Source organism: Ambystoma mexicanum, chromosome 4p (genome assembly GCF_040938575.1).
Source record: "Ambystoma mexicanum isolate Mex_15411 chromosome 4p, UKY_AmexF1_1, whole genome shotgun sequence".
Classification (NCBI taxonomy): domain Eukaryota; kingdom Metazoa; phylum Chordata; class Amphibia; order Caudata; family Ambystomatidae; genus Ambystoma; species Ambystoma mexicanum.
The window spans coordinates 126,350,602-126,370,475 of NC_090927.1; the positions used below are offsets into that span (position 1 = coordinate 126,350,602).

The 19,874-nt window shown below is 49.2% G+C and overlaps 1 protein-coding gene across 7 annotated transcripts in view; it reads right to left on the reverse strand.

Moving 5' to 3' along the window:
* Positions 1 to 19,874, reverse strand: part of MAPRE3 (microtubule associated protein RP/EB family member 3) — a 1,726,857-nt gene that overhangs the window by 1,001,270 nt on the left and 705,713 nt on the right. For all 7 annotated transcript variants that reach the window (XM_069605540.1, XM_069605544.1, XM_069605539.1 and 4 more), the window contains one exon: positions 12,107 to 12,262. The gene's annotated coding sequence lies outside the window, so the exon portion shown is untranslated. The remainder of the gene's footprint in view (positions 1 to 12,106; positions 12,263 to 19,874) is intronic.

Genomic DNA, 19,874 nt, shown 5'->3' on the forward strand with positions numbered 1-19,874 from the left:
TACTTCGAGGGAGGGATCTATGTGATAGTTATTAACAATAATATACGACCAAGGGTTGAGGAAATGGTTTCGCAATGTCTCTCGAGGAGCTCCGCATAAAGGTGACCAATAACTGGGCAGAAAAAAAAAACAATCAGAGGGACCTCGACGCGTGAGGGGTTGTGGGTACACTGCATGTCACTATAGGGATAGTGTTACAGACACGCCTTGTCGACGTCCCCTATTCGACTACGAAAAACAAAATGCAATACTCTGTAGTGACCACTGGATGTCGGACTATGCACAGCATGTGATTCTAAGCAGATTAACAAACATCAGAAATATATATGTACTGTTTTGTGTTAATTACAGTTTCCATCCGCTATATACGGATCGGAACCCATATTACTCATTACACTATGATAACATGTCTTTACAAACGTGAAGTATTTGCCATTGCGAATCAATGTCAACTTTTGCATAATGGTTTTTTCTCTTTTTTGTTTCTTCTCATTTCTTCACCCGTTTCAATCCATCCCCTATCCCCACCATTCCTCTCTGTCCAACATTTTTTGATACATTTTTTGATTAATTTTGTAACAATTTGACAATGATTTAATTGTTTATTATGTTTATTATATCAATAGTATTATTTTGTCAGCCCCGGTTTGAAAAAGGCAATTCTGTATCTGCCGAAACACAAGTCACCTATGGGCCAAAAGATGACCATTCTTTTCTGATTTTCGTAATCATTAAAACAAACACTTATTTCAAGAACAATTTCTTGAGTGTGGCGCAGAATAAATTTGTGGAGGAGCTACATTATTTCCTATTACTTGAAGAGGCAGAGAATGCATCAGAGGTGCTTGAGGAGAAGGAGGACCATCATGGGCCAGCAAAACCCCAATGTCCAGCAGGTTGCACCACACAGACAGCCAGCAATTCCACACTTAGGGCCACACCTTTCAACGTGAGCCAAGGCCAGATCCACACCCTGTACCGGCTAGACAGGGACACCATCCCTGCAATAGCAGACATGATCCATGACGACCTGGTCAGCCTCATAAATATCTGCACAGCCATCCCACCCCCTTGCTGAAGATAGTGTCTGTGCTACATTTCCTAGCCACAGGAACATACCAACACACGGTTGGTGAGCTGCATGGGATCTCGCAACCCTGTTTTTCGTCTGTCCTGTTCCAGGTCATTGATGGACTCCTGCATCACGTTCGAGACCACATCAGCCTACACAGGACTGCTGACCAGGTTAGTGGCATGAAAATAGCCTTCCATAGCCTTGCAGGCATGCCTAACGTCATCAGTGCTTTGGACTGCACACATGTGGAGCTGGTGGCCAGGCATGCTGTGGAGGCAGTGTACTGCAACAGAAAACTATAATTCACTGAACGTGCAGATGGTGTGTGATGCCCGCCACCTCCCTCATCACCGATTGCTGTGTAAGATTTTCCCGGTTCTACCTACGACTCTATGGTGCTGCGCAACTCCACGCTGCCTCAGTAAATGGCACGTCACGGTGGACAGCGTACCTGGCTGCTGGGTAAGTCTAACTACAAGGGCATGTGCACTGTCGAATTGGGGGGGGGGCAGAAAAGACCACAGCTCATCTCACTGCTGGGTGAGTCTAACTATAAGGGCATGTGCACTGTTGTATTATGGGCATATATAACATCCATCACCAGTGGCTGTGCAGTGTTTGCATCAATCCATTATTCCTCCTACTTCTATGTGCTCATACAATTACTAAAACGCCATGAAAGTGCACAGAGGGCGGATATAGTGGTTAAAGGGGAATGTAGACCATGAATAAGAGCAAAGATCATCAATTTTAACAATACTACAAGTAACAAATGTTAAGGGGAGACAAACCTACTTTGATTTTGTGAGTGCCTCAAACGTGGAAGTGTACAGGTGTTACTCAAGGTGCAACACAGTAATAGCATGCCTGAGTGCAAGGCCTTGACAGGCATGTTTCTATTTTTGAAAAAAATCCAGTGCATGCATGACAACATCAATTCCGTACAGCAATGAACAAAAAAGAACTACATGTACCAGAATGCACCACACCAAAGTAACAGCAAGAAGCACAAACACAGTCAAGCAAACCCACAACACCTGATGCATAGTCAGAGAATACGTATGCTCCCACGCACATAACACCATTTGTCTGCACACCAATTGGGGGGCCCCCTGCCTGTTAGAGCCAAACAATCACACATGCATCTCATTAGAAATCAAAATGTACCCTAGTACATGGACACATCTGTACAATTTCTTGGTAACACAATGACACAGACGGCACTTCCATGTGTGCCAGTGTACTAAAAGGGTCAGAGGTCATGTCTGTAAATGGGCCATGTGAATGCCACTGAACACCACACACCCAACACGCATACTGACAAAGTTAATTTCTGGTACTCGAAATAGGACATATGCCAGCTAAACTGCATTTTGCATGTGCATGTTTGTCTTCTCAAATGAACACTATACAGCCTGTGCCAACATGATATGGGCAGAAGTATGACATTGTACATTTTGCGTTGCTCCCGTGCAGATGATGCTGGTTATCCCCTGATGCCGTGAGGCAACCACACAACATCCACAAGCAGGCATACAACCGTACACATGTACGCACTCGGTGCACCATTGAACAGACATTTGTCCTGTTAAAGGCGAGGTTCCAGTGCCTAAGCAGATCGGGGGAGCACTAATGTACATCCCTGAAAAGGTGGGAACGATGGTGCTTGCGTCTGCCATGTTGCACAACATGTGTATCAGGCGCAACGTCCCCCTGTCCCCCCGACATGGACATGCACCCACCAGAGGCTGAGGACGACAGTGATGATGAGCTGGGAATTGCACAGCGCCATGATGGCATGGATGGATGTGTCGCACAAGATGAACTTATACAGCACTACTTATAATCACCTGTCACACACGCGCCACAGGCCAGCTAGCGCACTGTGCACTGCACATAAATAAAATCACTCACAATGAAAAATAAATGTCCATTTATTCTTTTTTTCCAACACCAACTATATTTTGTGATAAGAAAATATATACAAATGTGAAATGACTTAACTCCCAATGCTATACACCCCAACTATCCCTCCCCACTACCCCTTCCCAATTATCCCTCCCTGCTCCCCCTCCCCAACTATCCCTCCCCACTCCCCCTCCCCAACTGTCTCTGGCCAACTCCTGTCATGTTTTGCTATCTACATTAGAATGAGTCACAGACAGGGCACGTGTGCGTCCATGGCCTACTTGAGTCCCCTTTTAGGCTCCAGTGTGCGGCTGTGTGCAGGGTGGGACAGCCGCATGGAACGCTGCATTGGGCTGCTCTGCACAGCACTACCTGGTGTTGTGCTTGTAGGTGGAGCGGGTGGTAGTGCCATGGGCCGTCGGTCCAGCCAGGAAGGCCTGGAACAACATGGACATTGTTTCGGCAATGGAAGACTTCACGCTGTTGCCCTCCCTTACCATCCATGACATCTGGAAAATGGCACGTGTGCATCGACCAAGTGCACGTGCACTACGTCTGCCACTGGCCTGCACGCTCTCCCGCATGAGCTGGGCCTCATGAAGGTGCTGCTGCACCAGGGATGTGAGTGCATCATGCCGTTGCTCCATCCTGGTGAGGCAGCCTTCAATATCCCTCACACTGGGGAAGGGGGGCTTATGGGGGCTTATGGGGCCCATGGGGCTGAAGAGCAGGGGCTCCTCAATTCTCTGGTCTGTCGTGTCTCCAGTTTCCAGACCACCCTCGTCCACTGTGTTGTCTCCAATGCATGCATGTGCACGGCATTGTGGCAGTGGTGGTGGCGGCGGCAGCACTGCTGCTTCTGGGGCTGCCGGGGTGGGTGCAGCTTGTGATGCTTGTCTTGGCAGTGCAGGAGGGACCAAACGGAACTGTGGTTGCTGTGCAGGAGGGACCATAGGGGCCTGCAGTGGCTGAGCAGGAGGGACCACAGGGGGCCTGCGGTGGCTGAGCAGGAGGGACCACAGGGGGCCTGCAGTGGCTGAGCAGGAGGGACCACAGGGGGCCTGCAGTGGCTGAGCAGGAGGGACCATAGGGGCCTGCGGTGGCTGTGCAGGAAGGACCACATGGCCTGTGGTTGATGGACAGATGCAGCTGGGGTTGCAGCTGAACGTCTGCCTGTTGAGGCTGTGGAGTCCTGGTTTGAGGTGGTGGTGGTGGTGGTCCTTCTGCGTCGACGCCTGGTGACCCTTGATTTGCTGGGATGGGCATCCCCATTGCCAGATGATGTGCCTAAGGGAGTCAGAAAGGCAGGGTGTCAGTTAAGAGTGTGGATTGATGAGGTAGACATTAATGCTTTGGCATTTTGAAGACAGTGCTGTGTCGGGGACATGGCATGGGACGTGGCATAGTGCACGCATGCTTGTGTCATGGATACTGTGTGGGAGGATGTGTGATGTACCTACATGGTGTGTGTTGTGCCAGAGATAATGTTGTGGTGTACTTGTAATTTCTGGGTAAGGTGTTAGGGGTGTGGCACACACGCTGTGTGATGTTGTCTTGTGTAAGGTTGTGCCATGGATGGGTTCCCCATGTGCCTGCTGCCTGTAGCACTTACAGCGATCAGTGGAAATTTGTGCACATGGGTCCGGCTGGCTGGGACGAGGGAGTCACATTTTGTTTTTAATTTTTTATGTAGCGCTATAAGCCCTCAGGCATCTGAACGCTGGTTATTACCCACGGTGCTCATTTATCAACCTCGGAAGGATGAAAGGCTGAGTTTGGCCTTGCCGGGATTCAAACCTGTGTCAGCAGGCTCTGCACTGATGTCAAAGGGAGCGCTCTACTCGCTGTGCTGTGAGCCACATGCTTCATTGGTGTATGACGCTGGTAATTTGTTGGTGGTGTAGGTGCTTTGCACTGACGTGACTTTGTGCCTGAACTGGCATGGCAGAAACACACAAGTTTTGCTGTGGCAGGGGGATGTGTGTCTGTGTGCCAGCAGGAGCATATTATGTTGGCGATACATATTGCCTATGCGATGTTAAATGTGTGATTGGGGTATGAGTGAGGTTTGGGGTGAAGGTGTATGTCGTTGTGTGCAACCAGGTTGCAGGTGGGGGGTGGCAGGGCTGTATTGGTGTTGTGCACAACGCACTTGATGTGTTTTGCAGCTGTAGGGTGGGCAGGGAGGTTGATATGACATTGGGGTTACGTGTACTCACCAGTCTTCTTGGATGTCATGGCTCCGGCCTCCGCAGCACCAACACATTCAATGGACTTGAGGTGCAGCACGCTGCTGCACATCTCCTCCCAGGGCTTTAGGTGGATAGGGGATGGTGGATGCGCTGCCACCACCTATGGCCATGCCCTGGCTGCGCTGGCCCGACAGGAGGTTGCACACCCTCAGGTGCAGGTCATTTGTGACAGTCACGCACAGTGCAGGGGGTTGTGCCAACTGCTGTTACTTTTCCGTGAACCTCCTCCCATATGGTCTTCTTTCTGAGCTGTGTCTGCCTGCATTGGTCGGTGGAGAACAGTTGGTCTACATGTTCAACAATGGTGTCTGCCAACATGTTCAGTTCGGCCTCGCTAAAGCATGGCTTGCGCCTACGGGTTACACTGACTCTCGATATCATCTTCAATTAACAAAATATGTGCTCAGGATATGCGTATATGTCCTGTGCTCTGAGGATTGCAATGGATTGCATTTTATTAATGGCCACCGGTTGATTTCCTGTTCCGGTGATCACTGTATTTCCGGTCACGGTAATTGTGGCACCGTTGTTACCGGTGCCGGTGGACCCGGAGTGTCATGTCGGATTCTGAGGCATTTTGGGGGAGGGTTGTTGGAATTACCGGCATGCCGGTGTCACTGTATTCAGCATGCCGGAATGCACATGCATGCCAACACGGAATCAGTTGGTGTTTCCGGCAGCTTGAGTTCACAGACACGGTAGCACCGGCATGCCGGTAATTAGGATTACTTTCCAGCTAAGTTGTAATGAGGCCCCATGTCTTCCTTACACCACCCATTTAAAGAAACAATCTGTTCTTTTCTGTTCCTTTATAATGTAAGGTCACAGTTTCTCAGTCAAATTATCTGTTTAACCCCATTTGTGAAAGGAGTGAAAGGTCGTGTTTCATTGCTTTCCGGGATGTCACTTTCAGGTGGGGTCAAATGGCATCACTTCCGGTGATGTCATCAGAGGTCAAGGGTCGTGAGGAGAGGGGTGAGCCACTTTTTTGAGGCTAGCCACTTTTTCTTGGGCGTCAGGGCCTATTTCTTGTCCCAGTCCGAACCTTATCCCTCCTCTAGGGTTTGGTGAAGCAGGGATAATAATTCACCATTAATTTGCCCACCATCCTCCTCTTCCAAATCCATAGAATTCTAGCAGTGCATCAGATCATCGAACTACCCTGGCCTGTCTTGTAATTACTGAATTAGTAAACTTGTGTAAATGAGCCCCTTTGTGCTCCATGTCCAAAGTCTACTCGTTATGCACAGAAACTAGTATGTTGGTTTTAAAAAATCGCTAATCAGATGTGGGGAAGCGGTTCTATGTTGTTACATTGCCGGCCTTTTTTTCGATGTTTTTTTTTCGCCAGAAAACGGTTTAATGAAAAAACTCATCTTTTTTTTGTTTGGGGCGCCCCCCACACAGTTTCCCCTCTTCAATGTTTTCATACCTATTCCGACCACCCCAACCCCTTATATTAAGTTACTGTTGGGGGTCGCCGGCCATGTCCATCCTGCAGGCGACCCCTGGGGTGCTGCTTCCTCACAGCACCCAAACAGGCCCAGCGCCTGTGGGAGTTTGGGGCCTGCCATGTCCATCCGGCAGGCCCCGCGGCGCTATGGGACACCAGCGCCATCGGGGTGGGGGCACAGCCTGCCAGGGTCCTGACCATGCGGACCTCGGCCACCGTCCTGGCACGAGAGTCCCATGGCAACAGGACCTGCAGGCCTGTACTTCCCACAGGTAGGCCTGCGGCCTACATCCTTAATGAGACACGGACTCAGACCAACCTTCCACGGAGTCTGCAGCCGTTCTGTCTCACGTGCCTGCAGGAGCTCCTTTTATTAGCTTGGGCCATGACAAAGTCATGGCCCATCTTAAAGGGGCAATACACGAGGGAGGGAGACATCCCCTTAAAGGGGCAATACACATGGGAGGGTCACCCACAACACTCCTCCTTTTACATAACAAACAAACAAACAAACACAACTAACACATATATGCGTCTCACCTATTACAGAACGACAAATTAGTTCTCACTTCAAACCTTGCGAAATAACCAAATACCAAAACATAGCACTGACACAATGCCTAGCTTACTACAAATAATTACAACCATAACACATACTAAGCAAATCTAAACCCACTCCGCGGGTCACAGTCGCGGTGGGTGAGCTGCCGATGGAATGTGGGCAGTTCTCCCAATTTACAGGACCCTTTATTAACCTGGGGTTCAGAATTACAACTGCTGACCGCACACCAAGGTCGGTGGCTGGCTCTCCTCACACCCCACAACTGCGGGGCCACCGTTTCCCTTATGGTTCCTCCCTGAGACCACTCTAGGCATGCGACTACTATGCAGGTTCACAGCAGCAAACACACATGATTACAGAGTCCTCTTTAAAGGAACTGCAGGACCGCCGGATGCCAGTCCGTCTTCCATCAGCATCTGTTCAGGAGTCACTTCCCGGGTCCAGGTCCAGCAATGGTGCAGTTCACAGCCGGCAAAGCCGCACCTGGCGGGTACCAGGGGCCACATCGGCCTGATACCCTGCTGCTCAGAGCAGGGTATCGAGACTTAGGTTGTTGGGCATCCGGGCTGCTCCGGATGTTGACAAGGAATGGTGCTGTCGGTTGGGCACGGGTGACAGGACATCACTCACCCCTTTTTCCGCAATGCTCCCCCCGGTCAGGGGCATTTCATTTCCTCCAGGGGCACAGGAGGGTGCACAAACACTCAGGATATGCTGCAACCCCTACCCTACCCGTTGCACTGTTTCGGGGTGTTGGTTTGGACATACCCACCGTGTTCCAAAGCTCAGGGGGAACCGGCATGGACCTCCCCAAACCCACGTTGGCCTGATCTCATGAGGGCATGGCATTCAGAGCGACACCAGTTTCGGCAGTCCAGAAACTACTGTGGCTTAGTGTCGAGGCCACCTGTGGGCAGGCAGGGTGGCTGCGGCAGTAGGGAGTCAGGGACACCCCTGGGTCCAACTGGCTGATGCTGGTATCAGAGTGTTGAGCCACCGGCTCCCGGGTTTTTTCCATTGCAATGGGAAGCTGTCCCAGGACTCCCTGGCAGTGTAGGGTGCCTCCTGTCCGTCCCCGACAGGTTCTCACATGCACTCTGCGTGCCCCATCCTCGATCTGATGACACCGGTGAGATGGGTTGTGGCAGGCGGTTAGGACCACCCGTGGGGCAGACTGGGAGCTCATGGTGGCTCATAAGGTGTTGAGGCCACTTTCACAGCAGCCAAGTTAACCTCCGCAGCATGGTTTCCCGTTTTCCTAATGTCATTGGCTGGAAACGTTTACTTATATTCTTGTTGGCCATACTTCTCGACCGCTGGTACAATGCACAAGTTCTTTTACCACTAGCCATGAAGGAATTGCCTGGAGTTAGAAGGGCACCGTGGGATTCCGCCCCTCGGAACTCCTGACAGCGCAGAACGCTTTCCCCCAGTGCGGCGGGGTCCTCACCCTGTCACGTTCTGCGCATGCAGCATTCCATGTTTGACAATCCTGGTGAGATGTACAGCATACGGAGCTCCGGATGTTTCTATACTCATGGACTGGAACCTCAGGAGCATACGTGCGCACACCCCGCCTTCAACACTGTGTAGCCATTGCTGGTGCGATAGGCAGAGCCCCGAATGCAGGAGACTCACATGCTCGCTGCCTGGAATTTCCAGGAGCAGAAGGGTGGCAGATCCACTTTTGGCACTGTTGTAACAGTCCCTTTTTGTGACATATTGCTGCCTTCAGTGCGCCGAGTACTTTCCCTTATTTCCGACCTAAAGTCCAAATGTCCACTTCACTGCCAATGGGGCTGGCATGGGTCCGACTTCTTGGCTCTGCTGATCGAGGCGGGCCCATTACTATCTTTGGGCTACCATGGAACACTTTCCAGTGGGAGTGGCAGTGATCCGCCTGCTCTGCCACACAGGCTCGGGGAATGTAGAAGGGTGGTATGTCTCTGTGTTGATGTGGGGCACCAGGCAGACGAGCTGTCCATGTCTGCTCTCCACTGCCCTGCCCCAAGGTCTTTAAAAGGCCAGCCTTACTATTTATATCCGCTCCCTTTCTTTCCCACTGCCATTCACCACCCTTGGGCCTAGGAACTGTCCCTGGCCATAAGGCTATTGGCCGACCCAGATGGCTTCCTTCCGCACGGCCAAATCGGCAGTGGCATTGTTGTCACCTTTGTCTGATGGCCCTGAATCTGAGAAGGGCCCATGCATTGAATATTTGCTATTGGTGCGTGCCCCTCAGGCTGACAAGCATTTTCACTTCCTTCGCACTCTGGCATGGAGCACAGCAGAACTCACCGCCGGGGGGGGGTCCGGGAACTCATTGGCCGCCTCCTCAGAGTTACGGCCATACGGTGTTGGCAGCTTGCAGGGGAGGAAAAGGCAGTCCACGACCCCCACGAATGCAGAGGCTCTTCTTCCCAATGACTGCTGCCGCTGGGTTTTCCATTCTTCGCTCTGCTCCGGAGCACTCCCACTTCCCACCGCAGGGCGGGATGGCCACAGCGCCTTTGTAGCTTGCGCCTTCTTGCTGCCGCGGAGGCTGCAGCGGAGGCCGCTGGGCCTGCTCCTCCTCACGGGGTCGGGGGGGGCTGGCAGCTCACTCCCTTATTTTGCAGCAAAAACTGCAAGGCGATCTCCTTGTTCCCGGAGGGGGACGCACCTTCCCCTCCATAAGCCTTCTCCTTTCTGGGGGAAAACAGCATGGCACATATTTTCGCGGCAGCGGCTGCTCCTTCTCCGGGCGGGGTTTGTACCTCGACCGCGGCTGCACCATTTGTGCGGCGGATGCCGCAGGGTTTGCGGGCAGGCTCTCTCCCTGGCAGCACGAGCACCCCCATACAGAGGGCTGCGGCCAGGGAGGACCCACCATCCAGGATCTTCTTCCCCCACTACGGCGGGGCCAGCAGCAGCTCACGCGGCCGATGCCGCTTTCCTTCATTGCATTATTTTTTTTTTCCGGGCCCGGTTGATGTTGGGCCCGCCTCCCATGGGGGGGGCCGCGTCAGCTGCTTGGCGGCTCCCCCTTGCCTGCATCAGTGGCCACCTCCTCAGTGCCAGCACAGCGTGCCACGCGGGTGGGGGAGGCGCAGGCAGCTCACCTCTTTGTTGTGGCTCCAGAGGGGGAGGCAGGGAAAGACATCCTCCTTGCCTGGCAGCCAGCAACCATTCTTCTCCCCCCCAGGGTAGAGGTGGGCAGCCACCTCCATTTCGTCCGTCTTTTTTCTTTTCTTTTTCCTTCTGCTCCGGTTCTCGGAGCCCTCTTGGGCCCTGATGGTGGGGGGTGGGGGCCCACCTTATGGCGGGCGAGGCTCCGTCCCTCCACGTCCACGGCCCCACCTTCACCCCTAGAGTTGTCCTCCTGGGGAGAGGGGCATCAACTGGCGCCGCCCCCCTCACATGGCAAATGCTGCCTGCATATACATTTTCGCGCGGCCGATGCCGCGGATCAGACCTCCTCCACATGGTTGGGGGAGGCGGCTCCGTCCGTGACTCCTTTGCGGGCACTGTTGGAGATGGGCCCGCACCCTAATTATTCGGCAATGTCCACCGCTCTTCCCTGACACACGGGTGGGGGTCCTCAGTGCCTCCTCCTTGCGGCCAACACCGCGTCCACACCACGGGCACCAGGCGGCCTGTGCCCATTGGCAGCATGGGGCCCTGGGCAGCCCTTAAAGCGGCCGACGCCGCCACACGCATAGGGCTCCAGCCCTCGTCGCCATTTTTGGGGGTCGCCGGCCATGTCCATCCTGCAGGCGACCCCCGGGGTGCTGCTTCCTCACAGCACCCAAACAGGCCCAGCGCCTATGGGAGTTTGGGGCCTGCCATGTCCATCCGGCAGGCCCCGCGGCGCTATGGGACACCAGCGCCATCGGGGTGGGGGCACAGCCTGCCAGGGTCCTGACCATGCGGACCTCGGCCAACGTCCTGGCACGAGAGTCCCATGGCAACAGGACCTGCAGGCCTGTACTTCCCACAGGTAGGCCTGCGGCCTACATCCTTAATGAGACACGGACTCAGACCAACCTTCCACGGAGTCTGCAGCCGTTCTGTCTCACGTGCCTGCAGGAGCTCCTTTTATTAGCTTGGGCCATGACAAAGTCATGGCCCATCTTAAAGGGGCAATACACGAGGGAGGGAGACATCCCCTTAAAGGGGCAATACACATGGGAGGGTCACCCACAACAGTTATCCACCCCCACCCAATATTTGTCTATGAGTTTCGAATACTAAAAACCATTGACAAAAAATGATACGTTGTATCGACGTTATACGGGGGAAGCATGTTAGATTTGCACAGAAAATGCGGTAAAAACGGTAGGCATCATCATTACAGATAGGTAACTATTGTACAGTCTGTCCTTCAGGGACATAAATCACTAATACTCAGAAAAAAAAACCTTAAGCAACTCGGCGTCACTGAAACACCACAACTGAACAATTTCTCACTGGGCTTAGTTAAAATGAACTGGGGACTTGGGCTTCGTGAGCAGGTGGCGTGCACAATGAAATAGACACCAGTTTCACCACACTGAAGGATTCTTTGGTAACTGACGAGCATAATAGCAGTACTTAATTATTGAGCTGTGGACACACAATGAATGGATGTGCATTTCACCATGCTCAGGGGTACCAGTGCGGCGAGGAGCCCTGTGGAGGAAGGGAGCGGTTCTTATGACCAGCACACATTTGCCTTCCAAAGGCAGCACTGAAGAGCAATATTTGATAAAGTTAGTGTTTCGGTTAAATTCATGGTTCATTTAAACACCCCTGAGGTTTTTGCTCTCTACGATAAAAATAACAACGACACTATACATTAGATGGTCCCATCCCCTTTCCATTCAGCACACACATACCTTAGGTCCGCTGCTCTGGAAGCGGGAGGGAAAAGTCACCACGGCCGAGTCCTGGCAACAGAGCAGGATCGCTCAAGGAGACGGTAGTCCCTGGGATGTAACAGGAATTCCGGTTTCTCTTGTTCCTTACCACCAGACTGAGCTTGGCGGAGCTTGCTGTGCATAAGATAGAGACAAAATTAGCTGTACCCTGTTATACTGCGCGCACACACAGCGGTTGTAACAATATTTGAATTGCCTACTTCCTATTAATAGATTCAATTATTCAAAAAGGCAACAGATATTGGGCCTCATTATACATTGACCTGTCTGGAAATAAAGTGCCGGTAACAATATGTACAAATGTGTACCAGCAATGGAGGTATATATGCCATCTTACCGGCCCGGTAATACTGGTGCCAGTAATAGAGGTAAATCTCCACTGGTGCAAAGGGTCCCTACAGTGCAGGGGGGCTCCGTACCACATGCCCTGGGTGGGGACCCCAATTGGAGTTAAAAAAAAGAGTTTAAAAAAAAAAAGTCTTTTTCAATTCACTCAGCATTCATAAAGAAATAATTTCTGTAACAGAAATAATAACAGAAATAATTTCTTTATGAAGGCAGAGTGACTACAAAAAGAAACTCTTTTTGAAGTCTGAGGGCTCCCCCTCACCCTACAAAATGGAAGACCCTAGGCTGGAGGCCTCCATGTCAAGGGGTGGGCAGAGCCGTATGACTTAAAAAATAAATCGTTTATTTTTTAAGTCACTCTGCCTTCGTAAAGAAATTATTTCAGTTATGGTTTGGCCCTTAACTGAAATAATGTATTTATGAAGAAGTCAGAGTGACTTTAAAAAGAAACAATTTCTTTTTGAAGTAATAGGACTCCCCTCAACCCCATGACTTGTGTGTGTGGGCTTCTACGGTGAAAGGGGGTACACTTAAATGTATGGGTGAGTTCCTGGGGGTGTATGCCTGTATGGTGAAAGGGTGCACACTTAAATGCATGGGTCTGTGGCTGGGTGTGCGTGCATTTGTGCTTGTGTCCAGGGACGCAACAATACCCACATTTCGGGGGCCTAACCCTTCAAATGGTGGGAGAGGTGCCAACTTCACAGGCGGTTGGGAGGGGCAAACATATTTGTGTGGGCACCTAACTTCTTTACGCATTTTAATGAGACTAATCTAGTGCAGCTGCAATGTTACAAGCAGTTAACTCCCTCCTATAAGTCTGAAAACACCCACTTATGGACTGCTGTGAAAATGAGCGGTCTTCTGTCCCCTATCTACCCTGCCAAACACTCTACTGGCATGCAAGTACTAAACCCACATCACGATTTCAATTACCTAAAAAATCTGGCATTTGAATGCAGGTACTAACAGTGAATTACTTTATGTTCGTTTATTTATTTATTGATTTATATTGCGCCGAAGCCTGCTGGCATCGGGGTGCAGAACACAAACACAGATTACAAAAACGCAGTCCATGGGACAAAGCTGGCCCTACCTAGAAGAAACCTATCTGGCTGGGAGTGCCTACCCTTCACTTGAAGAGGTGCGTTTTCAAGCATTTTCTGAAAGCCATGTAGTTGGATTCCCGTCTGAGTCTTAACGGAAGGGTGTTCGATTTTTGTGCTATCACAGGGAATGCTCTCCCCAGGCCATTAGATCCTGTATGTGCTAAAACTGAAATCTGGCCCAGAGCCTCGGATCTTAGAGTGCGCCTAGGTACATGTTGGGTGAGTATTTCCTTTAGGTACGCCGGTGCATCTCTGGACCAGGGTCATAGATTTAAACTGAATCCTAGTGTAGAGGAGGCCCCAAATAAAGCCTGCACTCCAATAGTCCATTTTGAAGTCCCAGGAACGTTCACACCAAAATATGAGATGTATGATGAGCAAATAAACCAGCAGAGAGCTGCAGTAGGGCTCTGTGCTGTACCTATGAGAAGAACAGCACCTATTGAAGTACCAACAAGAAAACCATGGACAGTAAGGTATCCTTTGAGAAGACCATATCAACAAATGAAACGAAATGAAGATCATCCGAGTACAGTCCCTGTAGAAACCAAAAAGGTCTTAATGGAAGGCGAATGGTGATGTCACAAGAACCCGGACTGACTCACACATAGAGAAGGACGCAAAGAGACAAAAACACCATGAACAAGGATATCATGAACCTAAAGTGAAACGACGATTTCAAAATGTATGAAGCTTAAGCTTCAAGCATGGCAAAGATATTTGGCCAGTTTACACCTGTACATATGCTTGGAACCGCAAGAAAGCTAAGAAAACAGTGCGGCTTGCTATGCTTAGTAGAAGAATAGTGCGGCAAGCGCAACTATACATAATCTACCTCAAACGAAGCACATTATTGTAAATATATTTCTACTTTGCACAAGAGCAGAATCAACCCTGGTTACTAAAGGCCACACAAGAAAAGCTTAATATTTAGCAAAAACGAGAAGAGACGGCTGAACGAAACTCAGCAGAGGCAACTCGTGCCAGGAAAGCCAAGGTCGTACCAATAGAAGAGCCGAACAGTAGCTACATTTAATTGAAACTAAGAACAGAATATTCTGCCTCTGAAAGGTTGATATAAGAAGACGAAGGCAGGTGGTGGGTGAAACGAGAATCAAATACACAAATTGATGGAAAAGAGGCAAATTCATGGTGTCTGAACCACGTGACCAGCCGAGCCAGATGAAAGCGAGAGCTCACACCTACGCATGGCACAAGGCCAGGCGAAGATATCAGAACTTTTCCAGACAGAAGATGCTGTCTCGAGGCCTACCACAGTGAAATAATTGACAGATGGCTACTAAAGTGATGATTGATTGTAACAATGACTAGAGGAAGGGGGTGTAACTAAGGGGCACCTCACACCTGGCTGACCATTCTGTGTGCTGCTAAGCAAAGTGGAAAAGTATGCATGGGGTTGGTGCCAACCCAATCACAATGGACAAAATAATCCTGAGGATCCAGAGAGGAAACATGCGAACGGTGAGTGAAAAAGACCAATGCTTTGGCAAAAGTGCATGCCTTAGAACAAGTGAGGGAAAAGGTAACGGAGGGAGGCGGGAAAAAACAAAATATAGTTAGAAGTAGAGAAGAATATATATATATATCATGAGGACATGGAGGAAACAAAAGCACTCCAAGCATAAGGTCAGCAAGTCCCAAAAAAAATGACAAACTCGGATCCAAAAGGCAGAATGAGTTTAATATGTGGTCAAAAGATATAAAAAGCAAAACACACAGCAAAACATAACAGGACGCCAGGGCAGTGTCCTGAACGATGCGTTTCGCGCTCCTCCTCACGTTATATATAGGGAAGAGAATGATTACTCGAGAATAATTAGGTAGACAAAGGGAAGATGCCGGGGAAGACAACCGAGAAAAGAGAGAGGGTACCGGGGAGGACACCCGAGAAGAGAGAGGATCCGCCTTATTCCTACACTTTTTATACAAGCGGCTAGAAGAAACTTGTATCCAGAGTCCCAAATAAAGGGGAACGAATAGGCCACCACACCGATTAAAGACGCTGTGAGAGGGATACGTTTGAACTCCATGTCGGGGTCATTTTAGAGGTAGAGATAAATTTGACCAGCTGGAGTTCGTCTAGTCTGTTAACGTCTGTTTTATGTGTTGATTGTTGTGACGTCATAGAATGGAAAGGTTTCCTTCGAGGAACTAGCATAAAAACTGTGCGATTAGATATTTGGCAGGTTGTAGAAGGTAACCTGATGTTTATTGAGTAAAATAGAAGAGAACATTTTGTGGAAAAATCGGGATTGGAGCTTGCAGGGATTGGTGGTCACTCATATTGTTGAAATTTAAGTCACGTGAAGCTTTGAGAAGTGTTATATAAGGGGAAAGGGAACAGATTTGAGCATGGAGGACATAACTCCATTAGCACACCTGTGCAAACAGTTGCCGAAACATGCACCTAAGCTGAAAAAATATAGTGCGGAGTGGGTTAAGGGAACCGCCCACAAAATGTTTATGCCTTGGCCACAGGGCGGGACATTAACTAAAGCAGTTTTGCAACACATGACGACATACTTGCACACCACATACACGGGAAAAAAGTTAAACGCCTAGCTAGTCTAGAATTGTGGAAAATGTATCAACAAGACAAGGAAGAGGAACCGCCATCAGACTGGATACTTAATGTATGCACAGAGGGGGGTAAAACGCCCACAGCGCCACCCACCCCGTCTGAAACGGGGTTATACCCGCTCGGAACTTAAAGCAGCTATGGGGTATAGCAACCCGGCGTATGAGTCACCTACGCAAAGTAGTGACAAAAATCAAGATAAGGATAGAGATAATATCACCTCCAAAGTCCCAAGAGACAAGGAGAGACGCGATGACGAGAGAAGAGACCAGACACAGGCAAGTACAACTCTCGACAAGGAGAGAGAAGGTAAAAGACGGAAAAGAAGCGAGGATAGAACTGATGAGATAGCACTCGCACAAGACGAATGGATCGGAGGGCGGGTTTTATTGAAACTCTATGGCAAAGGCATTGATGACGCAAAACGAAAGGAGAGATTAGACGATGTACAGAGGAAGGAAAAAGAAAAAGTATTAAGAGATGAGAGAATAAGGAAAAAAGATAGACAGAGACGAGAATAGTTATATCGTGAAGAGCAAGAAAGGCATCTCGATCGTAAACAGAGAGCAGCCAATGATCAGGACAGACAGGAGCAGCGAAGATTAGACGAAGAACAAAGAATAAGAGAGAAAAGAAAAAAGAGACCAAGGGATGAGGAAATCCGAAGGGCAAATGAACTAAGAGACGCAAAGAAAGAGAAGAAGAGCGGTTCAGAGAAGAGTTGAGGAAGCACAGAGAATTTGATGAAGATGTAGAATGTAAGCGAAGACAGAGAGCACGCGATCTTGAATATCTGGAAAGAGAGGTTAAAAAACCTGAGCCAGTAGTAGATTGGGAAGACATAGAAGAATTATTTCCCGAGTACGATTCAGTACCAGGTACGTCTAGGGTGAATATTGAGGATGACTTCGACACCAGAAGCATTGGAGAAACGATCAATAGAATATATGACGAAATGGGGCTAGAACACGTACCCCAACAGGAGGGGGAAGACAAGCGTCTGGAGAGCACTCAGCTTTACGATCCTGAGGATGTCTCCCAAAGCAGTGGGAATTGAGAACTATCCCTAGATAGACTGGAAATAAGCAAGAACAGGGAGGACGCAAGAAGTTGCACGAGTTGGGGGCAGACAATGTCTGACACTGAAAGAGAGGAGCGCGAGGAAAAGGAGGAAGAGAGAAAATGCAAAGGAAGATTCTCAAGGGGAAAAGGGATAGGCTGGTCAGACAATATGCAAAATGATAGGAGCGTACGCAGGACACACAGCCATGAGGGCTGTACCATTAGAGCCCGAAATATTCATATACGGAATACATGTGCTAACGGCAGGGCTGCCAGCCGTACATACAAAATCATGAGGACTCCCGATAAATTTCTAATCAGGCCAAGAATACCTATGCACGAGGAAAAGGGACAAGTATTTCCCTTAGTGATACACACAGCTGCACTACGAGGGAAAATGGCTTTGATTGATGGTTATGACGATGAAGGCCGACAATGGTGCACAGTAATCGCCATTGAAGAAGGATACCGATTGACTGACCTCACTGATGATCTGTTTGATGAGCAAGCAGATGTGGGAGAGACAGCAGTTGAAGTGAGCCTCGCCTTTTGGGTGAAAATGATCAAAAGAGAAGTGCCTCAGAGAATGTTAGCACAGAACCGTCCTGAATATTTTGATGACGACATGGCCCAAGTGCCTGTCTCAGTATGGACTACAGACCCCTATGACGTAGGCTTATTGAAAGGAGTCGGAGAAGTGAAAATCAAACTGAAGCCAGGAGCAATTTGACCAAAAGCACAGCAATACCCCATGTACAGAGAGGCAGATGAAGGAATTTTTAAGACAATTTCGGCTATGATGGAGCAGGGCATCTTAGTGACGTCAGAATTGTCATGCAACACTGTAGTTTACCATATCAAAAAATCAAAGGGCGGGTCTTGGCGTTTAATTCAGGATTTACGCCCAATAAGTGATATTGTTGAGGCCGAGTTCCCTTTAGTCCCTAACCCGGCTACAAATCTATGTAATATACCCGTTGATGCAAAATATTTCACTGTGATTGACTTGAAAAATGCATTTTTCTCAATCCCATTGCACCGTGACTCACAAGATCTGATGTAATTCATGTTCAGACAGATGCGTCTGAAAAGCACAAGGCTACCTCAGGGGTACTGTGAGTCTCCTATCTTTAACAGAGTCCTACAGATGGACCGAAGCAATATTGCATTAGAAAGTGTTGTCCTGCAATATGTGGATGACATCTTAATTTGCAGCACAACAGAGGAGCAATGCAGACACAATTCGGTTCAGCTATTGACTATACTGGCTAAGAAAGGATATAAGGTTGACAAAGAAAAACTACAATATTGTCAACAAGAACTGCTATGCATAGGTCAATTGATCTCGCACAAGGGGAAAAAAAGTTACCACAGAAAGAGCTGAAGCCATACTAAACACAGCCAAGCCACACACGCTAAAGCAAATGCCGAGTTTCTTAGGCCTGTGCAATTATGTCCGAGCATGGGTCTTCGACTATAGCTCTTACACCAGGTCTTTGCTTCAGGCCCTAAAGAAGGCACAAGCGACAAAGGAAAAGATTGAAAGGTCTGAGACCATGGAGGAAGGATTTGCTGAACTCAAAAAACTATTGGCACAGCACCAGTTTTAGGTATCCCCAATCATCCTGAGGAATTTTACCTGTTCTCGCACACAAATGGCAGCGTTATGGCGGCAGTGCTCACACAAAGAACCACATTGGGGTATAAGCCCCTGGCATATTATAATGGAAATTTGGACCCAGTGATGAGAGGCCATTTCCCGTGCGAACAAGGTTTAGCTGCCGCAGCGTTCGCCATTGAAAAGGCTACTACCGTTGTAATGGGATGCTCCATGACTTTGTGCGTTGAGCACTCGCTATTTGCTAGTCTAGAGAAACCAAAGGGCACATTGACATCTCAGAGAGCTTCTGCTTATGAAGTGATCATATCAAATCCATCGATTAAAATAGTCCGATGTAAGATAGTGAACCAAGCTATGTTCATAGCAGAGCCAGTCACTGAAGGAGAGCCAATACATGACTGTGCAAATTATGAAAAATTATATGATGAAATTCCCAGAGTGAAAGAAAATGCATTGGCAGAAGGAGAAAGTGTCTTCATTGACGGTTCTTCGAGAATCGATCAAATCGATGGGCAAAGATATACAGGCGTTGCTGTAATGAAACACACCGCCAATGGAGAATTTTGAGTACTCCGAATACCATCTCATTATTCAGCGCAAACTGCAGACTTATTGGCATTGATACTCGCCATTGAGAATCACGCAGACCAGGAAGTAATTGTGTACAGTGACTCCGCCTATGTGACATAGACAGTGCACGCAGGCCTAGTGCGCTGGAAAAGGAGGGGCTACCTCCGGACAGACGGCACGCCAGTGCAGCACACAGCCTTATTGGACAGGCTGATCAAGGCACTACAGCTCACAGCGGCATAGCGGTCGTGAAATGCGCCACCCGCACAAAGGGGACAGATTTTATCACACAAGGAAATCAAGCAGCAGAGATGGAAGCCAAGCGTATGGCATCCAAGAGTGAGATGATCATGGAAGTGGAAGTCACCCACACAAATGAGAAAATGATGGTTACACGGGTTGCACCTGAAAGCTATA